The sequence below is a fragment of the Marmota flaviventris genome, chromosome 10 (assembly GCF_047511675.1).
Source record: "Marmota flaviventris isolate mMarFla1 chromosome 10, mMarFla1.hap1, whole genome shotgun sequence".
Lineage (NCBI taxonomy): Eukaryota > Metazoa > Chordata > Mammalia > Rodentia > Sciuridae > Marmota > Marmota flaviventris.
The window spans coordinates 54,363-67,357 of record NC_092507.1 but is presented as its reverse complement, the minus strand read 5'-3'; positions in this window follow the sequence as shown (position 1 = coordinate 67,357).

Sequence of the window (12,995 nt, the reverse complement as noted above, 5' to 3'; positions counted from 1 at the left end):
TCTGTAGTCTGTGACATCTATTTTAGGTTCATAAACAATTTTCTGGAAATTTGAGTGTGATTGTGCTGAATTTGCAAATCAACTGTGAGAGAATTTCATCTTTACTATGTAGAGACCTGAACAATGAATATCTCTATTTATATTTTGTTTGATTTCTTTAAATTGTTTCAAGATTTTCTAAAAGTGTAGTTGTAATTTAAAACATATATAACTTTTTAATTTTGGGGGTACTATTATAAATGGAATTTTTTTCTTATTCTAGTTTTTAAATTCCAATTTTTCTATATAGTTTTGCTGATATATAAGAAATCAATTGATTTTTGCTTATTGACTATGTATTTTGCTTTTTGCTGTCTTTATCTTTTGTGAACATGGGATGGTGGATTCTATTGCTGTTTGATTTCTAAAATTATAGCTTCATAAAATCAAAACCATGAATTTCAGAACTTCACCAGGACTGCCACAAGGGGGCACAGGGCCAACGCTGAACAGTGAACAGTGATTATCCTCAACTGCCCACAATGGCCAGAAGAGGGTTCTCAGAGTGACTTTTTCTGATCCCTTTGAATCATATGACTGCCAGGGATGGATGTCCTACGCCCACAGAAAACTTTCTTCTCAGGACTCACCTGGGGAAATTCCATGGCTGGGGATACCTGGGGTCTATGTCCACAGTGAGGTAACCCAAACCTTCAAGACCTGCTGTAACCCTCACCCTTGTGGTCCACCAGGGTAGACCATTGCTGTGAATACCTTGGGGCTATGAGTGTGGTGACAAAAGCTTCCTTCTCCTTGGGACCCACACAGGGAAATGCTGTAGCTGAGGACACCTGGTGCCCATGCCCATAGTGAGGTAACTCTAACCCTAAACTGGGAACCCACCCAGGAAAGGACCACGGGTGGCTAAAGGCACTTTGGAGCAATGACTGTTGTGACAGAGCTTCCTTGATACCCTCACAGGGAGATGCCTTGGCTGGGGACACCTAGAGACTGTGTGTACCATGAGATTTCTTCCCCTTGGCATCTACATGTGGGTGGCACTGTGGTTTTGGGATAACTGAAGTCTATCTGAGGAAAAGGTGGAGGAAGAATGAGGAAAAGCCTCTTGTCCACTATCCCAGGTGCTGAGAAAGAAGCTCTGCTGTGTTTTTACTTTTGTAGGTAATATTTTAGTGGGACTTAATTTTATGAAATTATTCCTTGTGAGGCTTTGACTGCTCACTGTCATAGTATATTTTATGGGGAAAGGTATATTTTATGGGGAGAAAACCCAGCACACTAAAAGGAGAAATTGAGGCACAAACTCAGGGTAGTTCAGGGGAGGCCTGGGATTCCCAGCACACAGGGAGACTCACTAGTGCCTGAGGGCAAGGGATAATGTTGCTTCATTGTTTATATTTATTCTGGGTAAGTCTACACACAGTTGAGTGATTTGTCTGATAATTCCCAGAAGCCACTGTGGTGATAACTGTGCTTACATAGACATCTGACAGAGGTGTATGTGGGAAAAACACTGGACTACATTACCCACAATTCTCAGGAGGCAGTAGAAGCTTACAGGAGTGCTCCCCACTGTGAGCTAGCAAAGTGTGGGACTACATTACCCACAGTCCTAAGGGGGAAGAAGCTCTCAGGATCCCCCACAGAGAACCAGGAAAACACTAGACTACATTACCCACAATGCTTGGGGTGGGGGTGGAAATCACAGGATTCCCGCGTCTCCTGTGAGCTGGTAAAACATGCGACTAAATTATTCACAATCCTGAGGTGGCAGAGGCTCCCAGATTCCCCCACAGGAGCCAGCAAAGTACTGCACTACAGTGCCTTCAGCCCTCTGGTGCAGAAGTTCTCAAGAGCCCCCTTTCTCCACCCCCCAGGCAGGCAAAATGCTGAACCACATTATTTATAATCCATGGATGGGGAGGTAGAAGTGCACAGAATCAACCCCTCTGAGCCAGAAAATACAGGGACTTCATTACAATCCTAATGGGGCAGAAGTTCCCTGGGTTCTGCAGAGAGAACCAATACTGGACTACATTACCCACAATCTATGGGGGGGGGGGTCACCTCATGGGAGCACTGCCCCCAATAAACTGACAAAATGCTGGACTACATTACCCACAGCCCTCAGGGTCAGAAACTTTTAGGAGAATTATTTCCACCTATTCCCGTGATTGGGAAAAAGTCTGGACTAAATGACCTACAATCCTAAGGAAGATGAAGCCCCAGGATCCCCCATGAAGAGCCAGCAAAATGCTCAACTACATTATAAGAACAGAGTTAGGGTTTGGGTTTTTCTGACTCTCCTTGGGGATCCTGGGCGCTTCCTCACCCTAAGAATTATGGGTGATGTAGTCCTTGATCTTATCCACACACCTCTGCCAGGAGACCCATGAAAGCTGAATGCACATGCTTGCCCTTATACCCTGAGGATTCTGAGTAATTTTAGGGGTAGGGATAGGAGTAGGACTAGGCAAAAAATTAGCCACAGGGCAAACATTAGTGAGATTTACAAAACCAAGAGGTACTCTTGAATTTCTGCTACTAAAGACCATGGGTAGTATAGGCCCAGGTCTAACCACTGACCCTGGAGATCCTAGGAACTTCTTCCTCTTAGAATTATGGATAATGTAGTCTCAATATTTCCTGCTGTTAGCTTGGTATTGTGGGAGGCTCTCCCCAAATATTGTGGGGGAAGTATTAAGAGGTTCATGGCTTAAATTGAGGAATTCTGGGTAATTCCTCCTACCAACTCACATGGAATTGTGGAGAATTGTGGGAGGTTCCTCCCCTGTTAGAGTTGTGGGTAATGTAGTTTCATGATTTATTGGCTCCGTGCAGAGGATCTTGGGAACTTCCTCCCTCCTAGGATTATGGGTAATGTAGTACAAATTGCCTGCCCACTGCTGGGTATTATGGGAACCTCCTCCCTGAGGATTTGGGGTAATGTAGTCCCATGATTTGCCCTCTCCACATAAAGAATTCTGGGAACTTCTGAGCCATAGAATTGTGGGTCATGTAGTCCCATGTATTACTCAGTTGGAGACTTGTGGAAGCTTCCTTTCCTGTGGACTTGTGGGTATTGTAGTCCCATGATTTAGCCTCTCTGAGCAAAGAATTCTGGGAACTTCCCCTCCTTAGAATTATGAATAATGTAGTCTCAATATTTGCTGTTCACCAGTGGGTATTCTGTGAGTCTTTATCCATAAGGATGGTGGGTGAAGTAGTAAAGAACATAACGCTTACTTTGGACCAGTCTGGGAATTCCACTCAATAGAATTGTGGGTAATGTAGTCCCATGATTTGTCCTCTTTGTACTAAGGATCCTGGAAACTTCCTCCCCTTTAGTATTATGGGTAACATATTCCCAGTATTTCTCCACTCACCACTTGGAATTTTGGGTGCCTCCTTCCCTGAGGATGATGGGTGAAGTAGTCGTGAGCATACCACTCACTTTGGGGAATTCTGGGAACTTCCTCCCCTCAGAATTGTGGGTAATGTAGTCACATAATTTATACTATCTGTGGGGAATTGTGGGAGCTTTCTCCCTGTTTGAATTGTGGGTAACTTAGTCTCATAATTTGTCTTCTTCGTGCAGAAATCCTGGGAACTTTCTTTGCTAAGGATTATGGGTAGTGTAGTCCCAACATTTGCTTACTCACTGCTGGGTATTCTGGGAGCCATCTTACCTCTTAGTTTTGTGGGATATGTAATCCCAAGTTTTGCCTGTTCACTGGAAGAGATCCTGGGAAATGCGTCTTCATAGAATTCTGGGAATTAAAGTTCCATTATTTGTTTGCTCAATGATGACTGTCTCGGGAGACTCTTCCCCGAAGAATTATTAGTAATGTAATTTCAGATTTACTGCTCACTTTGGGGAATCCTGGGTGCTTTGAGCCCATAGAATTACGGGTATCATAGTTCTAGACATAACCACTTTGGAAGGGGAGGGGGATACTATTACCCATAATCCTAAAATGGAGGAAGTTCCCAGTATCCCACTTCCTCCATTTTAGTATTATCGATAATGTCCCAGGTTTTTCCCTGATTATGGAGGATTATGGGTAATTCAGTCCAAATTGCCTGCCCACTGCTGGGTATTCTGGGAGGCTCCTCCCTGAGGATTTTGGGTAATGTAGTCTCATGATTTGCCCTCTCCAGTCAAAGAATTCTGGGAACTTCCTGTGCTACAGAATTGTGGGTCATGTAGTCCCACGTATTACACAGTGGGGGACTTGTGGAAGCTTTCTTTCCTGTGGACTTGTTACTCTCCCAGTGAGGATTGTGGGTAATGCAGTCTTGGGTTTATCACTCACTGGGGGATTCTGGGAGATTCCTCCACCATAAAGATTTAAATACAGTGTCAGGTTTACCACAGGCCCAGGGGCTCCTGGAACATCTTTGCCTTAGGTAATACAGTTCCAAGATTTATGAATAACATGCCCCCATTTTTCCTTGATGAGCATTGGCAATGCTGGGAGCTTCCCTTTTTTCTTGGGATTGTGGGTAGTGTAGTCCCTGGTTTAGCTGGCCCACAATAGGGAATTAGGGGTTCCTAAACCTTAATCTGTACATGATACATTCCTGGGTTTACCACTCATGTCAGAGGATCTTGGAAACTTTCTCCCATTAGGATTGTAGGTAATGTAGTCCCAAGTTTTACCTGATCACTTAGGGAATCTTAGGAATTTCTGCTCATATTAGGATTGTGGATAAAGTGATCTCACAATGAGGAATTTTGGGGTCTTTCATTTTAGAAAATTATAGAAAACTAAATTATGGTTAATTTAGTCCTGGGTTTATCTACTCAACATGGGGGATTCTGGGATCTTCCTACCTCTTTATAATTGGAGGTAATACATTTCCAAAATTTATTTACTTGCTTCAGGGATTCCTGGGAAACTTGTTAAAAATTATTGTGGGCACTGTAGTCCTATTTGACTGCCCATTAGATAATCTTGGTGCTTAATAACCCTTGGGATTGTGGAAAATGTAGTCCTTGGACTGCCCCTCACTGTTGAGGATCCTGGGAACTTCCCAGGATTGTGGATAATGTAGTCCCAAGTTTTGACTGCAAACTGCAGTGATTCCTTAAAAACTTTTTTACAAAGGATCATGGGCACTGTAATTCAATTTGACTGGTCACTGATGGGCAACCATGGTGGTTTCTGCCCCTTACAATTGTCAGCAAGTTAGTCATTGGAATTTCCCTTTTGCTGTAGAGGATTCTGAAAACTTTCTCCCTAAGTACTCTGGGTAATATAATCCCAAAATTTGCCTACTTATCTCAGAGAATTCTGGGAAATTTACATGTAGGATTGTGGGTAATGAATATTTGCAATGTATCACATAGCAGGAAAATTTGGGAGCATACAGTGTCATAGCATTGTGGGTTTTGTAGTCCTTGGAATTGCCCTCTTACTTACCTCACTTAGTATTGTGGTGAATGTTGTCTTGTAATTTGCCAGATGACTGTATGGATTACTAGGAAACTTGTGCATTAAAAAAATGGCCATTGGGCTGGGATCGTGGCTCAGTGGTAGAGTGCTCGCCTAGCACATGCAGGGCCCTGGGTTCGATCCTCAGCACCACATAAAAAATAAATAAATAAAGGTATTGTATCCAACTACAGCTAAAACTTTAAAGAAAAAAATGGTCATCAATGAGCAGTCAAATTAGTCCAATTTGACTGCTCACTGATGGACACTTGAAGGGTCTTAACCCTTACAATTGTGGGCAATATATTCCTTGGATTTACATTCTCAATGTAGAGGATCTGGGGAAGTTCCTACCTAAAGATTATGGGTAAGGTAGTCTCACACTTTGATTTTACACTGCAGAGATTCTGGAAACATGTCCATGTGGGATGGTGAATAATGTAGTCTAGCAATTCTACCACTCATTTCAGGAACACCTGAAAGCTTCAAGGACCACAAGACTGTGGACAGTGCAATATTCAAAACTGCCACCTAGCTGCATAGAATCCAAGGAACTACTACCGTAAGAATTATAGGTAATGTAGCTCAACAATTTTAATGCTAACTGCAGGGTTATGTTTAATGTAAGTTTGTTAGGGTTGTGGTTAGGGTTGGGGTCAGGGGTTAGGATTAGAGTTAGAGTCAGTGAACTGATTTCTATGATACCAAGACTCACAGCAGTACTGTACTCTACATGGTAACCTGGGGAATTAAGGCTCTATTGATGGTACCACTCTCAGAGTTACTGACTATATGTGCATAACCACAGAATAGGGTTTCTATTATAGGCAGTTTCACTGGCTCCTGAACTCTGTGAAAAACCATATAATTCATCTTATATGATGGTAGGATACACAAGCCTGGTGAGAAAAATGTCGAACATAGTTAACTGTTTCTAATACGTTAGAATTCCCAGAACTGTTGAGATCTACCTATAGTTCTTGGGATTTATGATGAAAAACCTACCATATCATCTTGGGTCTATGTTAGCCATATAACTGGCTTTCCATTAAGGCAGGATTCATAGATCTGCTGACTTCTATGTGTAGAAAAAGGAACCAGTATCTATGATGGGAGGAAAGCAAAGCTGTTGGTGTCTACAAAGAGAGTCAGAAAAGTGGTATTGTATTTTCTAAGGATCCCCAGGTCTTCTATACTTTACTTGGAGATCCAGATAAGTAGTGTCTTATGATAGCAGTTATAAAAGGTATGCTGGTCTCCATGTGAAAAGCAAGTGAAATAGGATTTGATTTTGGTAGAAGTCAAATGACGGATTTACTGTGTGTCCAAAGCTAGGGAACTGGGTTTCTCTCATGTCATAACACGCAGAGGTGCTCAGCTGTTTGTGCAGACAGAAAAATGGTAGGTACCCCAGGGCTTCTAAACTCTGTAGTGGCCAGCCAGGGATCTGAGTTTCTTTTGTTGGCAATGTGATTATTGTTGCTGGGTCTACATATAGAGACAGGTAACTGGCATTATAGGATGGCAAGACACGCCAGATTCTACTTTGAGAGTCAGGGAAATAGGGTTTTATGATGATAGGTGTTTGAAGGCTGCTGGACTTTATTTTGAAATCCAGGCAACAGGGTTTAAATTAAGGCCGACTCCAAGGACTGCATGGCTCTCCATGGAGGCCTGATCAATTGCAATCTATGATTTCCTAATATCCAAAGCTGCCTCCAAAAATGTGGAGTCATAGAACTGGGTTTCTTTGATGACAGGACACCCAAAGCTACTTGAATCTCTGTGGAGAGTAAAAAATGACAGATTCTATAATGACAAAACTTATAGAAATGTTAGGTTTTTCATGGTTAGCCAGAGAACAGGAGAAATAAAATAGTAGGATTCCAAGTCTTCATGATCATATTTGGAGAGTCAAGGAACTGGAGTACTGGGGCTGGGGATGTGGCTCAAGTGGTAGCGTGATCACCTGGCATGCATGCAGCCTGGGTTCGATCCTCAGCACCACATACAAACAAAGATGTTGTGTCTGCCAAAAAAAAAAAAAAAAAAAAAATTAAAAAAAGGAACTGGAGTACTGATGACAGGAATCTCCATGCTGCAGGATTCTTTGTGGAGTGCCAGGGATTTGAGGTTCTATCATGACATAACTTGAGATTTGACACTATAATGGTGAAACTCACAAAGTTTTTGAGATTTATGTATACTAGGGAAATGGGGTTATATTATGACAGAATTCACATTTTTTTGGCCTCTTGGTGAAAATTGAGAGATCTTGATTTTATGTTGACAGGACTCAAAGTGCTCCTGTGGTCCATGCAGAGAAAAAAGTGATGAAATTAAATTGATGGTAGAATTCCCATCGTGTCTGAGCTGTACATGATAAACCAAAACAACAAAAAAACAGGTTTTCTGTTTATGGCATGATGCACAGGGCTCCTGGACTCTACAATGAGAGATGCAAAACTGGTGTTCTATGACAGCAGGACAACTGATCTTTATGTAGAGAAAAGAAACTGTTTTCTATGATAGCATAAACACCAGAGCTGCTATGAGATATGTGGAAAGCCAGGGAACACAGGTTTGATAAATTGGCCTCCCATGTTTTCTTGGCTTTACTTGGAGACAGGGAAATGGGGTTCTATCATGTCAGAACTCACAGTTCTGCAGGTCTGTATATGGAGAGCAAGGGAACTTGGTTTCTATTGTAAGACTGGAAGACGCCGCACTGCACTGCACCACACGACACAGATCACCGAAGAGGTTCCACTTTATTACAAAAGGCTGTGGGTTTATATAGACCTAAGGAGAGGTAGCAGGGCTGAGGTAGATAACGGGTCGCTCATTTATTGGCAAGCTCTTCCATATGTCAGTTCTGGAGCCCAAGAAGTTAATTCTTATTGGGGCTAAGGCTTCCCACCAGCAGGATTTGAACATTGGCGCCGGCGGGAATGTTTTGAGCCAGTGAAAGAAACAAAGAGGAGAAGGAGGGTCGTTAGGCGCCATGTTGGGGTTTTTCCCTGGGGTGCTGCTGCCGTTATATGTTTTCCCAACAATCATATATACAAAATCCCTTTTGTCATTTAAGATAACATATTGAAAGTTTCCACAGATGAAACATGTATATATCTTTGAAAGACCATTATTCTGCTTATCACAATTAGTAATTTATTAATTGCACATTGGCACACAGTCATAAATCCTAAGGACTTGGGAAGTTGAGGCAAGTGGATCAAAAGTTTGAGGAGAGCCTGGGACACTTAGCCAGACCCTGTTTCAAAATCAAACAGAGGTCTGGGGATGTAGCTCAGTGGCCCACATCCCTGGGCTCACATCTCAGTACCACCCCCCCCCCACACACAATATAATAATATAAATGTATTACAAGTTAACATAAAATTGTTATAATAATCAAAAAAGTGAGAAGAGCAGTATTATTTTACTCTTTTGCAAATATTTTAAAGTCTAGCATGATAAAATACCAGATCCTTGAAATTTGCTTCTGCATTCAGTTTCTTGGGCTAATGTAAGTCTGGTAGTCTCTGGTCAAATTCTGCTATACAAATATGAAATGATGATAATAAAAAGGCAAATAATGTATTATACCATGAAAAGTTTTCATTTTATGGACCCTCTGAAAGAGATTCTTGTTCCATAGGGGCTTCTTGATTATACTTTTGATGGTTATGTTTTGAGTTTGTCTGAGATACCAGGTGTATGTGTGGATGATGACCTTGGAACTATTATTGTCATATTGATCTCCCACTTACGGTGGCCACTGAGTCCCCAAATGTCTGTAAGTTATACTGACATCAATAGAGGCTTTATGAATTGGAAAAGGCGTCACTATGTTTTTTTAATTTTTATTTTTTACTTTACCGGTGACGAGTCCTGAGTCCTTGCTTCCCCAATGTTGAAGTATAACACCAGATAAGCACGCCAAGGCAAGTTTAGAGTGGAAAGTGGAGGCTTTATTAAAGGATAGCAGAAAAGACTTCTCCCCTCCCCGAAGGAAGAAGGGGACCCAAGAGGTGGAATTGATGGAAGGGCAAATGTGTTCCCCTTTTAATAGCTAAGGGCTTCATCCAGGTTTCCCCCATTCCTGTCCTTTGTTCCGTTATCTTTCAGTGATGGAATATAGGGTGGGGTGCAGGTGGGACAAAGGAGTATTCTGGGCAGGAAGGACTTTTGGATTAGCATCTTCATCTTTGCTGGGAGCTGTTTCATTAACATTTCTTTGGGATGGGCTCTGGGCCTTGGGGACATTAACATTCCAAGAGTTGTTCTGCTTTTCCCCAGACTCCATTCTCAACATGGCCTTCATTTTCACTTTTACTCGATATTAGACCCAATTTACCTAACTACACTAACTACCTATCTTTAAATCTGGCTTCAGATGGACACAATATCTTTATTTATTTACTTATTTTTATGTGCTGCTGAGATTCAAACTCAGTTCCTCATGCATGCAAAGCAAGTGATCTACCACTGAGCTACAACCCCAGTCCACTATGTTGTTTTTATGTTATTATTTTTGAAGTACTGGGGATTGAACGTAGGGGCTCTTGCATGTTTGGCAAGTGCTCTGCCACTAGGCAAGATCTCTATCTCTCCTTGCCCTTTCTTTTATTGTTATTTTGAGACACAAGGGATGGCTAGGTTGCCCAGGTCGGCCTTGAACTTTCCAGGACTCCTCCTGCCTCAGCTTCCCAAGTAGGTGGGATTATATGTATGCCCTACAGCACTGGCTCACCACATGTTTTTATTTATTTATTTATTATATTTTATTATTATTATTTTTTTAGTTTTAGGTGGACACAACATTTTTATTTTATTTTTATGTGGTGCTGAGGATCGATCCCAGTGCCTCATGGATGCTAGGCAAGCACTCTACCACTAAGCCACAACCCCAGCCCCTCCCCATGAAGCCAGATTTAAAGTTAGGTAGTCAGTGTAGTTAGGTCTAATACTGAGTGAAATCTAAAATGGAGGCCATGCTGAGAATGATTCCAGGAAACGCAGGACAACTCATGGAATGTTAATGAAGTCCTGAAAAGGCCCTAGGCCAAAGTCCATCCCAAAGAAGTGTTAATGAAGTCCTTCCTGCTCAGACTACTTCTTTGGCCCACCTGTGTCCCACCCCTCGGGCCTTCCCACCTACATTCCATCACTGAAAGAAACTATAAAATGGAGAGATAACCGCACTTCTACGGATTCCACCTCTTGGGTCCCCTTCTTCCTCCGGGAGAAGTCTTTTTTGCTGTCCTTTAATAAACTTCTAATTTCTACTCTGACCTTGCCTCGGCGTGCTTCTCTGGTGTTATTCTTCAACATTGGGGAAGCAAGGACTTGTCACCGGTCAACAGCGGTAACACCCACATGTTTTTAAATGGAGAAAGATGATTTAAATTTCCAAGTTACTTTAGTAGAGTCCTGGTAACATTTTGTGGCAAAAAAGAAAAACCACATAATTTTCACATGGAGGATGAGAGTAAAAAATTTTACATACTGAGGAATTAAGAAAGTAATAGTCAGGGTTGAGCTCTTGAAGCTGAAGAGATTACTAAAGATGTTCAGGTAGAAGGTGTAGCTGTGACTGCACAGGGCTATAGGACCAGGTAAGTGCTCTTTGGCATGGAGAGGTTCAAGGATGAGTGTTAGAAAATTCACTACACTGGCATCACTCTGCAAGACAGGGGGCCACATGGATGGGGTGGGCCTGCTAAAATTACCAAACAAAACAGGAGGCTGCTCTGGAGGTCTTTAGGTGATGATATGTGAAACCAAGTATCATATCATTATGATAGATCCAACCTGATCTTTTCTTAAAATTGGGAGCCATCTCGCTACAAAGCCATGAAAAGATAATTTCAGCTTTACTATAAATTACTGCAAATTCTGAACCTGCTTGGAATGACTGCCCATGCCTTGAACTCACCCATGCCCTCTCTAAAACTTTAATGACGCCTCACAAATCTTGGCCTTCCCTGGCCAGATAACGACCCTCTCTGAGGCTCTAATGACCTTCATAAATTCTGATATGGGGGCCAGCAAAAATGTAAACTACCATTAGTGTTATGATCGTCAGAGTTTTGCTATCTGTAACCCCCCTTTGTGTAACTTTCTGGGCTATAAAGCTGGGCTGCAGGAAAGCTTCAGCTGCTGTCTTGTTCCTGCGGTTTTGGGTGGGAGAGGCAGCCAGGCTGGTGGAAATAATAAGCTTGCTTTAATTTGATTTTAATTGGAGTCAGTGGTCTTTTCTTGCATCCTGGTCTAACAATTACTAACACAGAACACAGACCTCCATAATTATCTCACTTCAAGTAATTTTCAAACTCATTTCTCTGTTTTAACAACTAGAATAGTAGCACAGTCAACTTCTATAAAATACCACATGGTAATGTTACTAGCGAGGACTTGTACTTGGCAAACACAGGTTATTAAGTTCCTATGACACTGAGATGCCATACTGTTACACTGGAGCCTTAACTCATGCTCAACAGTCAATGGGTTGGGCTTTGCTTAAGCTCCGTGAGTGGTTTCTAGTGTGTCTCTGCTTGGGCTCACAGAAGGGCACCGTTTGCAGCAAGCAGCACCACATAAAGGAGCCGACTCCACGGTCTACCGACTCACTCAAGTCGATTCTTTTCTATGGAACCTCCCGCTGCAAGGACACCGGGCAGCCTTGGCTTTAGCTTTCCTGGGAGTCCACTTGGGTGAGCAACAGAGGCCTGGGGCTGCTCACCAGGGAACCCTAGCTCCCTCTGCGGGACTACGCAGATCAGGACATGGAAAGAGACCCCGCCCTTGAGGCTCAGGGGGCAAGTCGGCGCCCGCAATGGCAGGCAGCCGAGTGCGGGCGCAGGCCACGCACTGCTTCCTTCGCTCTTCCGCTGGCCCTCCCGTGCACACCATTAGCTCACCTGGACGCTACTGTGGGTCTGCTGTTCGTCGTGAGCGCCTCCGCCCAGGTGAGCTCGGGCTCCACACTTGCGGTGGCTTTGGAGAGCGAGAGGGCTGCGGGCATGCGCGACAGGGGCGTGCGGGGTACTCCGGGACGCGGAGGCTCCTACCGCTGCGGATATGGCGGAGCAGGGGAGAGGGGCTCCCTGGAACGCGCCGTCCACGGCCGCCTTCGGAACCCTGATTGGGCGCCCCGGTCCTAAGGTGAAGGTCAGGTGGAGAGCAACAGCTCCCTCTGACCGCGCGCGGTGGTCGCATCCTTAATGAAGAGGGGTCTGCGCTGCTCCGGAGCCTGCATCTAACAGGTCAGGGCTGTAATTAGCTGGAGGGACTCTTGGTGGCTGAGAGCACCTCGGAGGTCTTCCTATTCTACAAAGCGAGAATTGTCCTTGATGGGACTTAATCTCCTAGTACTTGATTGAGGAAGGACAGAAGTCATATCCTTGTGCACATTTCTGAGGTTAGCATAGGGACCTGCATCTCCAAGCACTGGGACAGTGTGCCTGACACTTAGGGAGGCTAGGCACCCAATTTTCTTCTTGTTGTTTTTTTTCTTTCTTTCTTGTTAAAATTTCGAGTAACTATCAAAGTAAC